This window comes from Cavia porcellus, unplaced genomic scaffold, assembly GCF_034190915.1.
Source record: "Cavia porcellus strain 051 isolate PalLab524CR breed Dunkin Hartley unplaced genomic scaffold, mCavPor4.1 scaffold_19, whole genome shotgun sequence".
In the NCBI taxonomy this organism is placed as follows: domain Eukaryota; kingdom Metazoa; phylum Chordata; class Mammalia; order Rodentia; family Caviidae; genus Cavia; species Cavia porcellus.
The window spans coordinates 69,748,911-69,773,320 of NW_026947502.1; positions in this window are offsets into that span (position 1 = coordinate 69,748,911).

A 24,410-nucleotide genomic window follows, 5' to 3' on the forward strand; every position below is an offset into this window, starting at 1 on the left:
TTTTCAGAAACCTATCCTACATTGCCACTGCATGTTCCCTGACCTCCCATGCTGACCACCCCGCGGTGCTTTTCTTAATCCTACATTGCCACTCACTGCCTATCCTAATTCAGACCCTCCGATTCACACCACCCCGTGATGTTTTTCTCACTCCTACTAGTGAATGTAAGGTTACACACCCATACAATGCGCACCACCCCGCGATGTTTTTAAGAAACCTATCCTACATTGCCACTGCATGTTCCCTGACCTCACGATGCTTACCACCCCGCGGTGCTTTTCCCCTCCTACATTGCCACTCACTGCCTATCCTAATTCAGACCCTCCTATTCACACCACCCCGTGATGTTTTTCTCACTCCTACTAGTGAATGTAATGTTACACACTCTTGCAATGCGCACCACCCCGTGATGTTTTTTTACCTCCTACTAGTGAATGTAATGTTACACACCCATACAATGCGCACCACCCCGCGATCTTTTTCAGAAATCTATCCTACATTGCCACTGCATGTTCCCTGACCTCCCCATGCTGTCCACCCCGCGGTGCTTTTCTCCATCCTACATTGCCACTCACTGCCTATCCTAATTCAGACCCTCCGATTCACACCACCCCGTGATGCTTTTCTCACTCCTACTAGTGAATGTAATGTTACACACCTATACAATGCGCACCACCCCGCGATGTTTTTCAGAAACATATCCTACATTGCCAATGCATGTTCCCTGACCTCGCATGCTGACCACCACGCGGTGCTTTTCTCGATCCTACATTGCCACTCACTCCCTATCCTAATTCAGACCATCCGATTCACACCACCCCGTGATGTTTTTCTCACTCCTACTAGTGAATGTAATGTTACACACTCATACAATGCGCACCACCCCACGATGTTTTTCAGAAACATATTCTTCATTGCCACTGCATGTTCCCTGACCTCCCCATGCTGACCACCCCGCGGTGCTTTTCTCCAACCTACATTGCCACTCACTTCCTATGCTAATTCAGACCCTCCGATTCACACCACCCCATGATGTTTTTCGCACTCCTACTAGTGAATGTAATGTTACACACCCATACAATGCGCACCACCCCGCGATGTTTTTCAGAAACCTATCCTACATTGCCACTGCATGTTCCCTGACCTCCCCATGCTGACCACTCCGCGGTGCTTTTCTCCATCCTACATTGCCACTCACTGCCTATCCTATTCAGACCCTCCGATTCACACCACCCCGTGATGTTTTTCTCTCTCCTACTAGTGAATGTAATGTTATACACACATACAGTGCGCACCACCCCACGATGTTTTTCAGAAACCTATCCTACATTGCCACTGCATGTTCCCTGACCTCCACATGCTGACCACCACGCTGTGCTTTTCTCCATCCTACATTGCCCCTCAATGCCTATCCTAATTCAGTCCCTCTGATTCACAGCACCCCGGGATGTTTTTCTCACTTCTACTTTTGAATGTAATGTTACACACCCATACAATGCGCACCACCCCGCGATGTTTTTCAGAAACCTATCCTACATTGCCACTGCATGTTCCCTGACTTCCATATGCTGACCACCCCGCGGTGCTTTTCTCCATCCTACATTGCCACTCACTGCCTATCCTAATTCAGACCCTACGATTCACACAACCGCATGATGTTTTTCTCAGTCCTACTAGTGAATGTAATGTTACGAACCCATACAATGCGCACCAGCCCGTGATGTTTTTCACACTCCTACTAGTGAATGTAATGTTACACACCCGTACAATGCGCTCACCCCAGCGATGTTTTTCAGAAACCTATCCTGCATTGCCACTGCATGTTCCCCGACCTCCCCATGCTGACCACCCCACGGTGCTTTTCTCCATCCTACATTGACACTCACATTATATCCTAATTCAGACCCTCCAATTCGCACCACCCCATGATGTTTTTCTCACTCCTAACAGTAAATGTAATGTTACACACCCATACAATGCGCACCACCCCGTGATGTTTTTCTCACTCCTACTAGTGAATGTAATGTTACACACCCATACAATGCGCACCACCCAGCGATGTTTTTCAGCAACCTATCCTGCATTGCCACTGCATGTTGCCCGACCTCTCCATGCTGACCACCCCGCGGTGCTTTTCTCCATCCTACATTGCCACTCACTGCCTATCCTAATTCAGAGCCTCCAATTCACAACGCCTTGTGATGTTTTTTTCAGTCCTACTAGTGAATGTAATGATACACACCCATACAATGCGCACCACCCCGTGATGTTTTTCTCACTCCTACTAGTGAATGTAATGTTAAACTCCCATACAATGCGCACCACCCCGCGATGTTTTTCAGAAACCTATCCTACATGGCCACTGCATGTTCCCTGACTTCCCCATGCTCACCACCCCACGGTGCTATTCTCCATCCTACATTGCCACTCACTGCCTATCTTATTAAGACACTCCGATTCACACCACCCCGTTAGTTTTTCTCACTTCTACTAGTGAATGTAATGTTACACACCCATACAATGCCCACCACCCCGCGATGTTGTTCAGAAACATATCCTACATTGTCCCTGCATGTTCCCTGACCTACACATGCTGACCACCCCGCGGTGCTTTTCTCCATCCTACATTGCCACTCACTGCCTATCCTATTCAGACACTCCGATTCACACCACCCCGTTATGTTTTTCTCACTCCTACTAGTGAATGTAATGTTACATACCCATACAATGAGAACCACCCCGAGATGTTTTTCAGAAACCTATCCTACATTGTCACTGCATGTTCCCTGACCTCGACATGCTGACTACCCCGCAGTGCTTTTCTCCATCCTACATTGCCACTCAATGCCTATCCTAATTCAGACCCTCCGATTCACACCACCCGGTGATGTTTTTCAAACTCCTACTAGTGAATGTAATGTTACACACCCATACAATGCACACCACCCCGCGATGTTCTTCCGATACCTATCCTACATTGCCACTGCATGTTCCCTGACCTCTCCATGCTGACCACCCCACGGTGCTTTTCTCCATCCTAAATTGCCAGTCACTGCCTATCCTAATTCAGACCCTAAGATTCACACCACCCCGTGATGTTTTTCTCACTCCTACTAGTGAATGTAATGTTACACACCCATACAATGCGCACCACCCCGCGATGTTTTTCAGAAACCTATCCTACATTGCCACTGCATGTTCCCTGACCTCCATATGCTGACCACCCCGCGGTGATTTTCTCCATCCTACATTGCCACTCACTGCCTATCCTAATTCAGACCCTCCGATTCACACCACCCCGTGATGTGTTTCTCACTCCTACTTGTGAAGGTAACGTTACAAACCCATAGAACGCGCACAACCCCATGATGTTTTTCAGAAACCTATTCTACATTGCCACTGCATTTTCCCTGACCTACCCATGCTGACCATCCCTCGGTGCTTTTCCCCATCCTACATTGCCACTCACTGCCTATCCTAATTCAGACCCTCCGATTCACAACACCCCGTGATGTTTTTCTCACTCCTACTAGTGAATGTAATGTTACACTACCATACAATGCGCACCAACCCGAGATGTTTTTCTCACTCCTACTAGTGAATGTAATATTACACACCCATACAATGCGCATCCCCCCCGCGATGTTTTTCAGAAACCTGTCCTACATTGCCACTGCATGTTCCCTGACCTCCCCATACTGACCACCACGCGGTGCTTTTCCCCATCCTACATCGCCACTCACTTCCTATCCTAATTCAGACCCTCGGATTCACACCAGCCCGTGAATCTTTTCTCACTCCTAATAGTGAATGTAATGTTACACACCCATACAATGCGCACCACCCCATGATGTTTTTCTCACTCTTACGAGTGAATGTAATGTTACACACCCATACAATGCGAACCACCCCGCGATGTTTTCCAGAAAACTATCCTACATTGTCCCTGCATGTTCCCTGACCTACACATGCTGACCACCCCGAGGTGCTATTCTCCATCCTACATTGCCACTCACTGCCTATCTTATTAAGACCCTTCGAGACACACCACCCTGTTAGTTTTTCTCACTCCTACTAGTGAATGTAATGTTACACAACCATACAATGCGCACCACCCCGCGATGTTGTTCAGAATCCTATCCTACATTGCCACTGCATGTTCCCTGACCTCCCATGCTGACCACCGCGCGGTGCTTTTCTCCATCCTACATTGCCACTCACTGCCTATCCTAATTCAGACCCTCCGATTCACACCACCTCGTGATATTTTTCGCACTCCTACTAGTGAATGTAGTGTTACACACCCATACAATGCGCACCACACCGCGATGTTTTTCAGAAACCTATCCTACATTGCCACTGCATGTTCCCTGACCTCCACATGCTGACCACCCCGCGGTGCTTTTCTCCATCCTACTTTGCCACTCACTGCCTATCCTAATTCAGACCCTCCGATTCACACCACCCCGTGATGTTTTTCTCACTCCTACTAGTGAATGTAATGTTACACACCCATACAATGCGCACCACCCCTCGATGTTTTTCAGAAACCTATCCTACATGGCCACTGCATGTTCCCTGACCTCCAATGCTGACCACCCCGCGGTGCTTTTCTTAATCCTACATTGCCACTCACTGCCTATACTAATTCAGACCCTCCGATTCACACCACCCCGTGATGTTTTTCTCACTCCTACTAGTGAATGTAAGGTTACACACCCATACAATGCGCACCACCCCGCGATGTTTTTAAGAAACCTATCCTACATTGCCACTGCATGTTCCCTGACCTCCCCATGCTGACCACCCCGCGGTGCTTTTCTCCATCCTACATTGCCACTCACTGCCTATCCTATTCAGACCCTCCGATTCACACCACCCCGTGATGTTTTTCTCTCTCCTACTAGTGAATGTAATGTTATACACACATACAGTGCGCACCACCCCGCGATGTTTTTCAGAAACCTATCCTACATTGCCACTGCATGTTCCCTGACCTCCACATGCTGACCACCACGCTGTGCTTTTCTCCATCCTACATTGCCCCTCAATGCCTATCCTAATTCAGTCCCTCTGATTCACAGCACCCCGGGATGTTTTTCTCACTTCTACTTTTGAATGTAATGTTACACACCCATACAATGCGCACCACCCCGCGATGTTTTTCAGAAACCTATCCTACATTGCCACTGCATGTTCCCTGACTTCCATATGCTGACCACCCCGCGGTGCTTTTCTCCATCCTACATTGCCACTCACTGCCTATCCTAATTCAGACCCTACGATTCACACAACCGCATGATGTTTTTCTCAGTCCTACTAGTGAATGTAATGTTACGAACCCATACAATGCGCACCAGCCCGTGATGTTTTTCTCACTCCTACTAGTGAAAGTAATGTTACACACCCATACAATGCGCACCACCAAGCGATGTTTTTGAGAAACCTATCCTGCATTGCCACTGCATGTTCCCCGACCTCCCCATGCTGACCACCCCGCGGTGCTTTACTCCATCCTACATTGCCAATGACTGCCTATCCTAATTCAGACCCTCCAATTCACACCACCCCGTGATGTTTTTCACACTCCTACTAGTGAATGTAATGTTACACACCCGTACAATGCGCACACCCCAGCAATGTTTTTCAGAAACCTATCCTGCATTGCCACTGCATGTTCCCCGACCTCCCCATGCTGACCACCCCACGGTGCTTTTCTCCATCCTACATTGACACTCACATTATATCCTAATTCAGACCCTCCGATTCGCACCACCCCATGATGTTTTTCTCACTCCTAACAGTAAATGTAATGTTACACACCCATACAATGCGCACCACCCCGTGATGTTTTTCTCACTCCTACTAGTGAATGTAATGTTACACACCCATACAATGCGCACCACCCAGCGATGTTTTTCAGCAACCTATCCTGCATTGCCACTGCATGTTCCCTGACCTCTCCATGCTGACCACCCCGCGGTGCTTTTCTCCATCCTACATTGCCACTCACTGCCTATCCTAATTCAGAGGCTCCAATTCACACCGCCTTGTGATGTTTTTCTCAGTCCTACTAGTGAATGTAATGATACACACCCATACAATGCGCACCACCCCGTGATGTTTTTCTCACTCCTACTAGTGAATGTAATGTTAAACTCCCATACAATGCGCACCACCCCGCGATGTTTTTCAGAAACCTATCCTACATGGCCACTGCATGTTCCCTGACTTCCCCATGCTCACCACCCCACGGTGCTATTCTCCATCCTACATTGCCACTCACTGCCTATCTTATTAAGACACTCCGATTCACACCACCCCGTTAGTTTTTCTCACTTCTACTAGTGAATGTAATGTTACACACCCATACAATGCGCACCACCCCGCGATGTTGTTCAGAAACATATCCTACATTGTCCCTGCATGTTCCCTGACCTACACATGCTGACCACCCCGCGGTGCTTTTCTCCATCCTACATTGCCACTCACTGCCTATCCTATTCAGACACTCCGAATCACACCACCCCGTTATGTTTTTCTCACTCCTACTAGTGAATGTAATGTTACATACCCATACAATGAGAACCACCCCGAGATGTTTTTCAGAAACCTATCCTACATTGTCACTGCATGTTCCCTGACCTCGACATGCTGACCACCCCGCGGTGCTTTTCTGCATCCTACATTGCCACTCAATGCCTATCCTAATTCAGACCCTCCGATTCACACCACCCGGTGATGTTTTTCAAACTCCTACTAGTGAATGTAATGTTACACACCCATACAATGCACACCACCCCGCGATGTTTTTCCGATACCTATCCTACATTGCCACTGCATGTTCCCTGACCTCTCCATGCTGACCACCCCACGGTGCTTTTCTCCATCCTAAATTGACAGTCAATGCCTATCCTAATTCAGACCCTAAGATTCACACCACCCCGTGATGTTTTTTTCACTCCTACTAGTGAATGTAATGTTACACACCCATACAATGCGCACCACCCCGCGATGTTTTTCAGAAACCTATCCTACATTGCCACTGCATGTTCCCTGACCTCCATATGCTGACCACCCCGCGGTGCTTTTCTCCATCCTACATTGCCACTCACTGCCTATCCTAATTCAGACCCTCCGATTCACACCACCCCGTGATGTGTTTCTCACTCCTACTTGTGAAGGTAACGTTACAGAACCCATAGAACGCGCACAACCCCATGATATTTTTCAGAAACCTATTCTACATTGCCACTGCATTTTCCCACACCTACCCATGCTGACCATCCCTCGGTGCTTTTCCCCATCCTACATTGCCACTCACTGCCTATCCTAATTCAGACCCTCCGATTCACACCACCTCGTGATGTTTTTCTCACTCCTACTAGTGAATGTAATGTTACACTACCATACAATGCGCACCAACCCGAGATGTTTTTCTCACTCCTACTAGTGAATGTAATATTACACACCCATACAATGCGCATCCCCCCCGCGATGTTTTTCAGAAACCTGTCCTACATTGCCACTGCATGTTCCCTGACCTCCCCATACTGACCACCACGCGGTGCTTTTCCCCATCCTACATCGCCACTCACTTCCTATCCTAATTCAGACCCTCGGATTCACACCAGCCCGTGAATCTTTTCTCACTCCTAATAGTGAATGTAATGTTACACACCCATAAAATGCGCACCACCCCATGATGTTTTTCTCACTCTTACTAGTGAATGTAATGTTACACACCCATACAATGCGAACCCCCCCGCGATGTTTTCCAGAAACCTATCCTACATTGTCCCTGCATGTTCCCTGACCTACACATGCTGACCACCCCGCGGTGCTATTCTCCATCCTACATTGCCACTCACTGCCTATCTTATTAAGACCCTTCGAGACACACCACCCTGTTAGTTTTTCTCACTCGTACTAGTGAATGTAATGTTACACAACCATACAATGCGCACCACCCCGTGATGTTGTTCAGAATCCTATCCTACATTGTCCCTGCATGTTCCCTGACCTACACATGCTGACCACCCCGCAGTGCTTTTCTCCATCCTACATTGCCACTCAGTGTCTATCCTAATTCAGACCCTCCGATTCACACCACCAGCTGATGTTTTTCTCACTCCTACTAGTGAATGCAATGTTACACACCCATACAATGCACACCACCCCGTGATGTTTTTCAGATACCTATCCTACATTGCCACTGCATGTTCCCTGACCTCTCCATGCTGACCACCCCACGGTGCTTTTCTCCATCCTAAATTGCCAGTCACTGCCTATCCTAATTCAGACCCTAAGATTCACACCACCCCGAGATGTTTTTCTCACTCCTACTAGTGAATGTAATGTTACACACCCATACAATGCGCACCACCCTGCGATGTTTTTCAGAAACCTATCCTACATTGCCACTGCATGTTCCCTGACCTCCATATGCTAACCACCCCGCGGTGCTTTTCTCCATCCTACATTGCCACTCACTGCCTATCCTAATTCAGACCCTCCGATTCACACCACCCCGTGATGTGTTTCTCACTCCTACTGGTGAAGGTAACGTTACAAACCCATAGAACGCGCACCACCCCACGATGTTTTTCAGAAACCTATTCTACATTGCCACTGCATTTTCCCTGACCTACCCATGCTGACCATCCCTCGGTGCTTTTCCCCATCCTACATTGCCACTCACTGCCTATCCTAATTCAGACCCTCCGATTCACACCACCCCGTGATGTTTTTCTCACTCCTACTAGTGAATGTAATGTTACACTACCATACAATGCGCACCAACCCGAGATGTTTTTCTCACTCTTACTAGTGAATGTAATGTTACACACCCATACAATGCGAACCACCCCGCGATGTTTTCCAGAAACCTATCCTACATTGCCACTGCATGATCCCTGAGCTCCCCATGCTGACCACCCCGCGGTGCTTTTCTCCATCCTACATTGCCAGTCACTGCCTATCCTAATTCAGACCCTCCGATTCACACCACCCCGTGATGTTTTTCTCACTCCTACTAGTGAATGTAATGTTACACACCCATACAATGCGAACCACCGCACAATGTTTTTCAGAAACCTATTCTACATTGCCACTGCATGTTCCCTGACCTCCCAATGCTTACCACCCCGCGGTGCTTTTCCCCTCCTACATTGCCACTCACTTCCTATCCTAATTCAGACCCTCGGATTCACACCACCCCTGATGTTTTTCTCACTCCTACAAGTGAATGTAATGTTACACACCAATACAATGCGCACCACCCCCGGATGTTTTTCAGAAACCTATCCTACATAGCCACTGCATATTCCCTAACCTCCCCATGCTGACCACCCCGCGGTGCTTTTCTCCATGCTACATTGCCACTCACTACCAATCCTAATTCAGATCCTCCGAATCACACCACCCCGTGATGTTTTTCTCACTCCTACTATTGAATGTAATGTTACACACCCATACAATGCGCACCATCCCATGATGTTTTTCTCACTCTTACTAGTGAATGTAATGTTACACACCCATACAATGAGAACCACCCCGCGATGTTTTCCAGAAACCTATCCTACATTGCCACTGCATGTTCCCTTACCTCAACATGCTGACCACACGCGGTGCTTTTCTCCATGCTACATTGCCACTCACTTCCTATCCTAATTCAGATCCTCCGATTCACACAACCCCGTGATGTTTTTCTGACTCCTACTAGTGAATGTAATGTTACACAGCCATACAATGCACACTAACCCGTGATGTTTTTCTCACTCTTAGTAGTGAATGTAATGTTACACACACATACGAAGTGCACCACCACGCGATGTTTTTCAGAAACCTATCCTACATTGCCACTGCATGTTACCTAACCTCCCCATGCTGCCAACCCATGGTGCTTTTCCGCATCCTTCATTGCCAATCACTGCCTATCCTAATTCAGACCGCGCGATTCACACTACCCCGTGATGTTTTTCTCACTCCTACTAGTGAAGGTAATGTTACACTACCATACAATGCGCACCAACCCGAGATGTTTTTCTCACTCCTACTAGTGAATGTAATGTTACACATCCATACAATGCGCACCCCCCCCCCGCGATGTTTTTCAGAAACCTATCCTACATTGCCACTGCATGTTCCCGGACCTCCCCATGCTGACCACACCGTGGTGCTTTTCTACATCCTACATTGCCACTCACTGCCTATCTTAATTCAGACCCTCCGATTCACACCACCCCGTGATGTGTTTCGCACTCCTACTAGTGAATGTAATGTTACACACCCATACAATGCGCACCACCCCCGGATGTTTTTCAGAAACCTGTCCTAAATTGCCACAGCACGTTCCCTGACCTCCCCCTGCTGACCACCCTGCGGTGCTTTCTCCATCCTACATCGCCACTCACTTCCTATCCTAACTAAGACCCTCCAATTCACACCATCCCGGGATGTTTTTCTCACTCCTACTAGTGAATGTAATGTTGCACACCCATACAAAGTGCACCACCCCGCGATATTTTTCAGAAACCTATCCTACATTGCCACTGCATGTTCCCTGACCTCCCCATTCTGACCAACCCACGGTGCTTTTCCCCATCCTACATTGCCACTCACTGCCTATCCTAATTCAGACCCTCTGATTCACACCACCCCGTGATGTTTTTCTGACTCCTACTAGTGAATGTAATGTTAGACTCCCATACAATACGCAACAACCCGTGATATTTTTCTCACTCCTACTAGTGAATGTAATGTTACACACCCATACAATTCCTACCACCACGCGATGTTTTTCAGAAACCTATCCTACATTGCCACTGCATGTTCCCTGACCTCCCCATGCTGACCAACCCACGGTGCTTTTCCCCATCCTACATTGCCACTCACTGCCTATCCTAATTCAGACCCTCCGATTCACACCACCCCGTGATGTTTTTCTCACTCCTACTATTGAATGTAATGTTACACTCCCATACAGTGTGCAACAACCCGTGATGTTTTTCTCACTCCTACTAGTGAATGTAATGTTACACATCCATACAATGCGCACCCCCCCGCGATGTTTTTCAGAAACCTATCCTACATTGCCACTGCATGTTCCCTGACCTCCCCATGCTGACCACACCGCGGTGCTTTTGCCCATCCTACATTGCCACTCACTGCCTATCTTAATTCAGACCCTCCAATTCACACCACCCCGTGATGTTTTTCTCACTCCTACTAGTGAATGTAATGTTACACAGCCATACAATGCGCACCACCCCCTGGTGTTTTTCAGAAACCTATCCTAAATTGCCACAGCACGTTCCCTGACCTCCCCATGCTGACCACCCTGCGGTGCTTTTCTTCATCCTACATCGCCACTCACTTCCTATCCTAATTAAGACCCTCCAATTCACACCACCCCGTGATGTTTTTCTCACTCCTACTAGTGAATGTAATGTTGCACACCCATACAAAGTGCACCACCCCGCGATGTTTTTCAGAAACCTATCCTACATTGCCACTGCATGTTCCCTGACTCCCGCATGCTGACAAACCCACGGTGCTTTTCCCCATCCTACATTGCCACTCACTGCCTATCCTAATTCAGACCCTCCGATTCATACCACCCCGTGATGTTTTTCTCACTCCTACTAGTGAATCTAATGTTACACACCCATACAATTCCTACCACCATGGGATGTTTTTCAGAAATCTATCCTACATTGCCACTGCATGTTCCCTGACCTCCTCATGCTGACGACCCCGCGGTGCTTTTCCCCATTCTACATTGCCACTCACTGCCTATCCTAATTCAGACCCTCCGATTCACACCACCCCTGATGTTTTTCTCACTCCTACTAGTGAATGTAATGTTACACACCAATACAATGCGCACCACCCCCGGATGTTTTTCAGAAACCATCCTACATTGCCACTGCATGTTTCCTGACCTCCCCATGCTGACCACCCCGCGGTGCTTTTCTAAATCCTACATCGCCACTCACTTCCTATCCTAATTCAGACCCTCCCATTCACACCAACCCGTTTTTTTTCACTCCTACTAGTGAATGCAATGATACGCACCCATACAATGCGCACCACCCCGCGATGTTTTTCAGAAACCTATTCTACATTGCCACTGCATGTTCCCTGACGTCCCCATGCTGACCACCCTGCGGTGCTTTTCTCCATGCTACATTGCCACTCACTTCCTATCCTAATTCAGATCCTCCGATTCACACTACCCCGTGATGTTTTTCTGACTCCTACTAGTGAATGTAATGTTACACACCCATACAATGCACACTAACCCGTGATGTTTTTCTCACTCTTAGTAGTGAATGTAATGTTACACACACATACGAAGTGCACCACCACGCGATGTTTTTCAGAAACCTATCCTACATTGCCACTGCATGTTACCTAACCTCCCCATGCTGCCAACCCATGGTGCTTTTCCGCATCCTTCATTGCCAATCACTGCCTATCCTAATTCAGACCGCGCGATTCACACTACCCCGTGATGTTTTTCTCACTCCTACTAGTGAAGGTAATGTTACACTACCATACACTGCGCACCAACCCGAGATGTTTTTCTCACTCCTACTAGTGAATGTAATGTTACACATCCATACAATGCGCACCCCCCCCGCGATGTTTTTCAGAAACCTATCCTACATTGCCACTGCATGTTCCCGGACCTCCCCATGCTGACCACACCGCGGTGCTTTTCTACATCCTACATTGCCACTCACTGCTTATCTTAATTCAGACCCTCCGATTCACACCACCCCGTGATGTGTTTCGCACTCCTACTAGTGAATGTAATGTTACACACCCATACAATGCGCACCACCCCCGGATGTTTTTCAGAAACCTGTCCTAAATTGCCACAGCACGTTCCCTGACCTCCCCCTGCTGACCACCCTGCGGTGCTTTCTCCATCCTACATCGCCACTCACTTCCTATCCTAACTAAGACCCTCCAATTCACACCACCCCGGGATGTTTTTCTCACTCCTACTAGTGAATGTAATGTTGCACACCCATACAAAGTGCACCACCCCGCGATATTTTTCTGAAACCTATCCTACATTGCCACTGCATGTTCCCTGACCTCCCCATTCTGACCAACCCACGGTGCTTTTCCCCATCCTACATTGCCACTCACTGCCTATCCTAATTCAGACCCTCTGATTCACACCACCCCGTGATGTTTTTCTGACTCCTACTAGTGAATGTAATGTTAGACTCCCATACAATACGCAACAACCCGTGATATTTTTCTCACTCCTACTAGTGAATGTAATGTTACACACCCATACAATTCCTACCACCACGCGATGTTTTTCAGAAACCTATCCTACATTGCCACTGCATGTTCCCTGACCTCCCCATGCTGACCAACCCACGGTGCTTTTCCCCATCCTACATTGCCACTCACTGCCTATCCTAATTCAGACCCTCCGATTCACACCACCCCGTGATGTTTTTCTCACTCCTACTATTGAATGTAATGTTACACTCCCATACAGTGTGCAACAACCCGTGATGTTTTTCTCACTCCTACTAGTGAATGTAATGTTACACATCCATACAATGCGCACCCCCCCGCGATGTTTTTCAGAAACCTATCCTACATTGCCACTGCATGTTCCCTGACCTCCCCATGCTGACCACACCGCGGTGCTTTTGCCCATCCTACATTGCCACTCACTGCCTATCTTAATTCAGACCCTCCAATTCACACCACCCCGTGATGTTTTTCTCACTCCTACTAGTGAATGTAATGTTACACAGCCATACAATGCGCACCACCCCCGGGTGTTTTTCAGAAACCTATCCTAAATTGCCACAGCACGTTCCCTGACCTCCCCATGCTGACCACCCTGCGGTGCTTTTCTCCATCCTACATTGCCACTCACTGCCTATCCTAATTCAGACCCTCCGATTCATACCACCCCGTGATGTTTTTCTCACTCCTACTAGTGAATGTAATGTTACACACCCATACAATTCCTACCACCATGGGATGTTTTTCAGAAATCTATCCTACATTGCCACTGCATGTTCCCTGACCTCCTCATGCTGACGACCCCGCGGTGCTTTTCCCCATTCTACATTGCCACTCACTGCCTATCCTAATTCAGACCCTCCGATTCACACCACCCCTGATGTTTTTCTCACTCCTACTAGTGAATGTAATGTTACACACCAATACAATGCGCACCACCCCCGGATGTTTTTCAGAAACCATCCTACATTGCCACTGCATGTTTCCTGACCTCCCCATGCTGACCACCCCGCGGTGCTTTTCTAAATCCTACATCGCCACTCACTTCCTATCCTAATTCAGACCCTCCCATTCACACCAACCCGTTTTTTTTCACTCCTACTAGTGAATGCAATGATACGCACCCATACAATGCGCACAACCCCGCGATGTTTTTCAGAAACCTATTCTACATTGCCACTGCATGTTCCCTGACGTCCCCATGCTGACCACCCTGCGGTGCTTTTCTCCATGCTACATTGCCACTCACTTCCTATCCTAATTCCGATCCTCCGATTCACACTACCCCGTGATGTTTTTCTGACTCCTACTAGTGAATGTAATGTTACACACCCATACAATGCACACTAACCCGTGATGTTTTTCTCACTCTTAGTATTGAATGTAATGTTACACACACATACGAAGTGCACCACCACGCGATGTTTTTCAGAAACCTATCCTACATTGCCACTGCATGTTACCTAACCTCCCCATGCTGCCAACCCATGGTGCTTTTCCGCATCCTTCATTGCCAATCACTGCCTATCCTAATTCAGACCGCGCGATTCACACTACCCCGTGATGTTTTTCTCACTCCTACTAGTGAAGGTAATGTTACACTACCATACAATGCGCACCAACCCGAGATGTTTTTCTCACTCCTACTAGTTTATGTAATGTTACACATCCATACAATGCGCACCCCCCGCCCGCGATGTTTTTCAGAAACCTATCCTACATTGCCACTGCATGTTCCCGGACCTCCCCATGCTGACCACACCGCGGTGCTTTTCTACATCCTACATTGCCACTCACTGCCTATCTTAATTCAGACCCTCCGATTCACACCACCCCGTGATGTGTTTCGCACTCCTACTAGTGAATGTAATGTTACACACCCATACAATGCGCACCACCCCCGGATGTTTTTCAGAAACCTGTCCTAAATTGCCACAGCACGTTCCCTGACCTCCCCCTGCTGACCACCCTGCGGTGCTTTCTCCATCCTACATCGCCACTCACTTCCTATCCTAACTAAGACCCTCCAATTCACACCACCCCGGGATGTTTTTCTCACTCCTACTAGTGAATGTAATGTTGCACACCCATACAAAGTGCACCACCCCGCGATATTTTTCAGAAACCTATCCTACATTGCCACTGCATGTTCCCTGACCTCCCCATTCTGACCAACCCACGGTGCTTTTCCCCATCCTACATTGCCACTCACTGCCTATCCTAATTCAGACCCTCTGATTCACACCACCCCGTGATGTTTTTCTGACTCCTACTAGTGAATGTAATGTTAGACTCCCATACAATACGCAACAACCCGTGATATTTTTCTCACTCCTACTAGTGAATGTAATGTTACACACCCATACAATTCCTACCACCACGCGATGTTTTTCAGAAACCTATCCTACATTGCCACTGCATGTTCCCTGACCTCCCCATGCTGACCAACCCACGGTGCTTTTCCCCATCCTACATTGCCACTCACTGCCTATCCTAATTCAGACCCTCCGATTCACACCACCCCGTGATGTTTTTCTCACTCCTACTATTGAATGTAATGTTACACTCCCATACAGTGTGCAACAACCCGTGATGTTTTTCTCACTCCTACTAGTGAATGTAATGTTACACATCCATACAATGCGCACCCCCCCGCGATGTTTTTCAGAAACCTATCCTACATTGCCACTGCATGTTCCCTGACCTCCCCATGCTGACCACACCGCGGTGCTTTTGCCCATCCTACATTGCCACTCACTGCCTATCTTAATTCAGACCCTCCAATTCACACCACCCCGTGATGTTTTTCTCACTCCTACTAGTGAATGTAATGTTACACAGCCATACAATGCGCACCACCCCCGGGTGTTTTTCAGAAACCTATCCTAAATTGCCACAGCACGTTCCCTGACCTCCCCATGCTGACCACCCTGCGGTGCTTTTCTCCATCCTACATCGCCACTCACTTCCTATCCTAATTAAGACCCTCCAATTCACACCACCCCGTGATGTTTTTCTCACTCCTACTAGTGAATGTAATGTTGCACACCCATACAAAGTGCACCACCCCGCGATGTTTTTCAGAAACCTATCCTACATTGCCACTGCATGTTCCCTGACTCCCGCATGCTGACAAACCCACGGTGCTTTTCCCCATCCTACATTGCCACTCACTGCCTATCCTAATTCAGACCCTCCGATTCACACCACCCCGTGATGTTTTTCTCACTCCTACTAGTGAATGTAATGTTACACACCCATACAATTCCTACCACCACGGGATGTTTTTCAGAAATCTATCCTACATTGCCACTGCATGTTCCCTGACCTCCTCATGCTGACCACCCCGCGGTGCTTTTCCCCATTCTACATTGCCACTCACTGCCTATCCTAATTCAGACCCTCCGATTCACACCACCCCTGATGTTTTTCTCACTCCTACTAGTGAATGTAATGTTACACACCAATACAATGCGCACCACCCCCGGATGTTTTTCAGAAACCATCCTACATTGCCACTGCATGTTTCCTGACCTCCCCATGCTGACCACCCCGCGGTGCTTTTCTCCATCCTACATCGCCACTCACTTCCTATCCTAATTCAGACCCTCCCATTCACACCAACCAGTTTTTTTTCACTCCTACTAGTGAATGCAATGATACGCACCCATACAATGCGCACCACCCCGCGATGTTTTTCAGAAACCTATTCTACATTGCCACTGCATGTTCCCTGACGTCCCCATGCTGACCACCCTGCGGTGCTTTTCTCCATGCTACATTGCCACTCACTTCCTATCCTAATTCAGATCCTCCGATTCACACTACCCCGTGATGTTTTTCTGACTCCTACTAGTGAATGTAATGTTACACACCCATACAATGCACACTAACCCGTGATGTTTTTCTCACTCTTAGTAGTGAATGTAATGTTACACACACATACGAAGTGCACCACCACGCGATGTTTTTCAGAAACCTATCCTACATTGCCACTGCATGTTACCTAACCTCCCCATGCTGCAAACCCATGGTGCTTTTCCGCATCCTACATTGCCAATCACTGACTATCCTAATTCAGACCGTCCGATTCACACTACCCCGTGATGTTTTTCTCACTCCTACTAGTGAAGGTAATGTTACACTACCATACAATGCGCACCAACCCGAGATGTTTTTCTCACTCCTACTAGTGAATGTAATGTTACACATCCATACAATGCGCACCCCCCTCGCGATGTTTTTCAGAAACCTATCCTACATTGCCACTGCATGTTCCCGGACCTCCCCATGCTGACCACACCGCGGTGCTTTTCCCCATCCTACATTGCCACTCACTGCCTATGTTAATTCAGACCCTCCGATTCACACCACCCCGTGATGTGTTTCTCACTCCTACTAGTGAATGTAATGTTACACACCCATACAATGCGCACCACCCCCGGATGTTTTTCAGAAACCTGTCCTAAATTGCCACAGCACGTTCCCTGACCTCCCCCTGCTGACCACCCTGCGGTGCTTTTCTCCATCCTACATCGCCACTCACTTCCTATCCTAATTAAGACCCTCCAATTCACACCACCCCGGGATGTTTTTCTCACTCCTACTAGTGAATGTAATGTTGCACACCCATACAAAGTGCACCACCCCGCGATATTTTTCAGAAACCTATCCTACATTGCCACTGCATGTTCCCTGACCTCCCCATTCTGACCAACCCACGGTGCTTTTCCCCATCCTACATTGCCACTCACTGCCTATCCTAATTCAGACCCTCTGATTCACACCACCCCGTGATGTTTTTCTGACTCCTACTAGTGAATGTAATGTTACACTCCCATACAATGCGCAACAACCCGTGATATTTTTCTCACTCCTACTAGTGAATGTAATGTTACACACCCATACAATTCCTACCACCACGCGATGTTTTTCAGAAACCTATCCTACATTGCCACTGCATGTTCCCTCACCTCCCCATGCTGACCAACCCACGGTGCTTTTCCCCATCCTACATTGCCACTCACTGCCTATCCTAATTCAGACCCTCCGATTCACACCACCCCGTGATGTTTTTCTCACTCCTACTAGTGAATGTAATGTTACACTCCCATACAGTGTGCAACAACCCGTGATGTTTTTCTCACTCCTACTAGTGAATGTAATGTTACACATCCATACAATGCGCACCCCCCCGCGATGTTTTTCAGAAACCTATCCTACATTGCCACTGCATGTTCCCTGACCTCCCCATGCTGACCACACCGCGGTGCTTTTCCCCATCCTACATTGCCACTCACTGCCTATCTTAATTCAGACCCTGCAATTCACACCACCCCGTGATGTTTTTCTCACTCCTACTAGTAAATGTAATGTTACACAGCCATACAATGCGCACCACCCCCGGGTGTTTTTCAGAAACCTATCCTAAATTGCCACAGCACGTTCCCTGACCTCCCCATGCTGACCACCCTGCGGTGCTTTTCTCCATCCTACATCGCCACTCACTTCCTATCCTAATTAAGACCCTCCAATTCACACCACCCCGTGATGTTTTTCTCACTCCTACTAGTGAATGTAATGTTGCACACCCATACAAAGTGCACCACCCCGCGATGTTTTTCAGAAACCTATCCTACATTGCCACTGCATGTTCCCTGACTCCCCCATGCTGACAAACCCACGGTGCTTTTCCCCATCCTACATTGCCACTCCCTGCCTATCCTAATTCAGACCCTCCGATTCTCACCACCCCGTGATTTTTTTCTCACTCCTACTAGTGAATGTAATGTTACACACCCATACAATTCCTACCACCACGGGATGTTTTTCAGAAATCTATCCTACATTGCCACTGCATGTTCCCTGACCTCCTCATGCTGACCACCCCGCGGTGCTTTTCCCCATTCTACATTGCCACTCACTGCCTATCCTAATTCAGACCCTCCGATTCACACCACCCCTGATGTTTTTCTCACTCCTACTAGTGAATGTAATGTTACACACCAATACAATGCGCACCACCCCCGGATGTTTTTCAGAAACCATCCTACATTGCCACTGCATGTTTCCTGACCTCCCCATGCTGACCACCCCGCGGTGCTTTTCTCCATCCTACATCGCCACTCACTTCCTATCCTAATTCAGACCCTCCCATTCACACCAACCCGTTTTTTTTCACTCCTACTAGTGAATGCAATGTTACGCACCCATACAATGCGCACCACCCCGCGATGTTTTTCAGAAACCTATTCTACATTGCCACTGCATGTTCCCTGACCTCCCCATCCTGACCACACCTCGGTGCTTTTCTCCATCCTACATTGCCAGTCACTGCCTATCCTAATTCAGACCCTACGATTCACACCACCCCGTGATGTTTTTCTCACTCCTACTAGTGAATGGAATGTTACGCACCCATACAACGCGCACCACCCCGCGATGTATTTCAGAAGCCTATTCTACATTGCCACTGCATGTTCCCTGACCTCCCCATGCTGACTACCCCTCGGTGCTTTTCTCCATCCTACATTGCCAGTCACTGCCTATCCTAATTCAGACCCTACGATTCACACCACCCCGTGATGTTTTTCTCACTCCTACTAGCGAATGTAATGTTACACACCCATACAATGCGCACTACCCCGTGATGTTTTTCTCACTCTTAGTAGTGAATGTAATGTTACACACACATACGAAGTGCACCACCACGCGATGTTTTTCAGAAACCTATCCTACATTGCCACTGCATGTTACCTAACCTCCCCATGCTGCCAACCCATGGTGCTTTTCCGCATCCTACATTGCCAATCACTGCCTATCCTAATTCAGACCGTTCAATTCACACTACCCCGTGATGTTTTTCTCACTCCTACTAGTGAAGGTAATTTTACACTACCATACAATGCGCACCAACCCGAGATGTTTTTCTCACTCCTACTAGTGAATGTAATGTTACACATCCATACAATGCGCACCCCCCCCGCGATGTTTTTCAGAAACCTATCCTACATTGCCACTGCATGTTCCCTGACCTCCCCATGCTGACCACCCCGCGGTGCTTTTCCCCATCCTACATTGTCACTCACTGCCTATCTTAATTCAGACCCTCCGATTCACACCACCCCGTGATGTGTTTCTCAATCCTACTAGTGAATGTAAAGTTACACAGCCATACAATGCGCACCACCCTCGGATGTTTTTCAGAAACCTATCCTAAATTGCCACAGCACGTTCCCTGACCTCCCCCCCTGCTGACAACCCTGCGGTGCTTTTCTCCATCCTACATCGCCACTCACTTCCTATCCTAATTACCACCCTCCAATTCACACCACCCCGTGATGTTTTTCTCACACCTACTAGTGAATGTAATGTTGCACACCCATACAAAGTGCACCACCACGCGATGTTTTTCAGAAACCTATCCTACATTGCCACTGCATGTTCCCTGACCTCCCCATGCTGACAAACCCAAGGTGCTTTTCCCCATCCTCCATTGCCACTCCCTGCCTATCCTAATTCAGACCCTCCGATTCACACCACCCCGTGATGTTTTTCTCACTCCTACTAGTGAATGTAATGTTACACACCCATACAATTCCTACCACCACGCGATGTTTTTCGGAAATCTAACCTACATTGCCACTCCATGTTCCCTGACCTCCTCATGCTGACCACCCCGCGGTGCTTTTCCCCATTCTACATTGCCACTCACTGCCTATTCTAATTCAGACCCTCCGATTCACACCACCCCTGATGTTTTTCTCACTCCTACTAGTGAATGTAATGTTACACACCAATACAATGCGCACCACCCCCGGATGTTTTTCAGAAACCATCCTACATTGCCACTGCATGTTCCCTGACCTCCCCATGCTGACCATCCGCCTTGCTTTTCTCCATCCTACATCGCCACTCACTTCCTATCCTAATTCAGACCCTCCCATTCACACCAACCCGTTTTTTTTTCACTCCTACTAGTGAATGCAATGTTACGCACCCATACAATGCGCACCACCCCCGGATGTTTTTCAGAAACCTATTCTACACTGCCACTGCATGTTCCCTGACCTCCCCATCCTGACTACCCCTCGGTGCTTTTCTCCATCCTACATTGCCAGTCACTGCCTATCCTAATTCAGACCCTACGATTCACACCACCCCGTGATGTTTTTGTCACTCCTACTAGTGAATGTAATGTTACGCACCCATACAATGCGCACCACCCCGCGATGTTTTTCAGAAACCTATTCTACATTGCCACCGCTTGTTCCCTGACGTCCCCATGCTGACCACCCTGCGGTGCTTTTCTCCATGCTACATTGCCACTCACTTCCTATCCTAATTCAGATCCTCCGATTCACACCACCCCGTGATGTTTTTCTGACTCCTACTAGTGAATGTAATGTTACACACCCATACAATGCGCACCACCCCGTGATATTTTTCTCACTCCTACTAGTGAATGTAATGTTACACACCCATACAATTCCTACCACCACGCGATGTTTTTCAGAAACCTATCCTACATTGCCACTGCATGTTCCCTGACCTCCCCATGCTGACCAACCCACGGTGCTTTTCCCCATCCTACATTGCCACTCACTGCCTATCCTAATTCAGACCCTCCGATTCACACCACCCCGTGATGTTTTTCTCACTCCTACTAGTGAATGTAATGTTACACTCCCATACAGTGTGCAACAACCCGTGATATTTTTCTCACTCCTACTAGTGAATGTAATGTTACACATCCATACAATGCGCACCCCCCCGCGATGTTTTTCAGAAACCTATCCTACATTGCCACTGCATGTTCCCTGACCTCCCCATGCTGACCACACCGCGGTGCTTTTCCCCATCCTACATTGCCACTCACTGCCTATCTTAATTCAGACCCTCAAATTCACACCACCCCGTGATGTTTTTCTGACTCCTACTAGTGAATGTAATGTTACACAGCCATACAATGCGCACCACCCCCGGGTCTTTTTCAGAAACCTATCCTAAATTGCCACAGCACGTTCCCTGACCTCCCCATGCTGACCACACCGCGGTGCTTTTCCCCATCCTACATTGCCACTCACTGCCTATCTTAATTCAGACCCTCAAATTCACACCACCCCGAGATGTTTTTCTCACTCCTACTAGTGAATGTAATGTTACACAGCCATACAATGGGCACCACCCCCGGGTGTTTTTCAGAAACCTATCCTAAATTGCCACAGCACGTTCCCTGACCTCCGCATGCTGACCACCCTGCGGTGCTTTTCTCCATCCTACATCGCCACTCACTTCCTATCCTAATTAAGACCCTCCAATTCACACCACCCCGTGATGTTTTTCTAACTCCTACTAGTGAATGTAATGTTACGCACCCATACAATGCGCACCACCCCACGATGTTTTTCAGAAACCTATCCTACATTGCCACTGCATGTTCCCTGACTCCCCCATGCTGACAAACCCACGGTGCTTTTCCCCATCCTACATTGCCACTCACTGCCTATCCTAATTCAGACCCTCCGATTGACACCACCCCGTGATGTTTTTCTGACTCCTACTAGTGAATGTAATGTTACACACCCATACAATGCGCACCACCCCGTGATATTTTTCTCACTCCTACTAGTGAATGTAATGTTACACACCCATACAATTCCTACCACCACGCGATGTTTTTCAGAAACCTATCCTACATTGCCACTGCATGTTCCCTGACCTCCCCATGCTGACCAACCCACGGTGCTTTTCCCCATCCTACATTGCCACTCACTGCCTATCCTAATTCAGACCCTCCGATTCACACCACCCCGTGATGTTTTTCTCACTCCTACTAGTGAATGTAATGTTACACTCCCATACAGTGTGCAACAACCCGTGATATTTTTCTCACTCCTACTAGTGAATGTAATGTTACACATCCATACAATGCGCACCCCCCCGCGATGTTTTTCAGAAACCTATCCTACATTGCCACTGCATGTTCCCTGACCTCCCCATGCTGACCACACCGCGGTGCTTTTCCCAAACCTACATTGCCACTCACTGCCTATCTTAATTCAGACCCTCAAATTCACACCACCCCGTGATGTTTTTCTCACTCCTACTAGTGAATGTAATGTTACACAGCCATACAATGCGCACCACCCCCGGGTCTTTTTCAGAAACCTATCCTAAATTGCCACAGCACGTTCCCTGACCTCCCCATGCTGACCACCCTGCGCTGCTTTTCTCCATCCTACATCGCCACTCACTTCCTATCCTAATTAAGACCCTCCAATTCACACCACCCCGTGATGTTTTTCTGACTCCTACTAGTGAATGTAATGTTACACACCCATACAATGCGCACCACCCCGTGATATTTTTCTCACTCCTACTAGTGAATGTAATGTTACACACCCATACAATTCCTACCACCACGCGATGTTTTTCAGAAAGCTATCCTACATTGCCACTGCATGTTCCCTGACCTCCCCATGCTGACCAACCCACGGTGCTTTTCCCCATCCTACATTGCCACTCACTGCCTATCCTAATTCAGACCCTCCGATTCACACCACCCCGTGATGTTTTTCTCACTCCTACTAGTGAATGTAATGTTACACTCCCATACAGTGTGCAACAACCCGTGATATTTTTCTCACTCCTACTAGTGAATGTAATGTTACACATCCATACAATGCGCACCCCCCCGCGATGTTTTTCAGAAACCTATCCTACATTGCCACTGCATGTTCCCTGACCTCCCCATGCTGACCACACCGCGGTGCTTTTCCCCATCCTACATTGCCACTCACTGCCTATCTTAATTCAGACCCTCAAATTCACACCACCCCGAGATGTTTTTCTCACTCCTACTTGTGAATGTAATGTTACACAGCCATACAATGGGCACCACCCCCGGGTGTTTTTCAGAAACCTATCCTAAATTGCCACAGCACGTTCCCTGACCTCCGCATGCTGACCACCCTGCGGTGCTTTTCTCCATCCTACATCGCCACTCACTTCCTATCCTAATTAAGACCCTCCAATTCACACCACCCCGTGATGTTTTTCTCACTCCTACTAGTGAATGTAATGTTACGCACCCATACAATGCGCACCACCCCGCGATGTT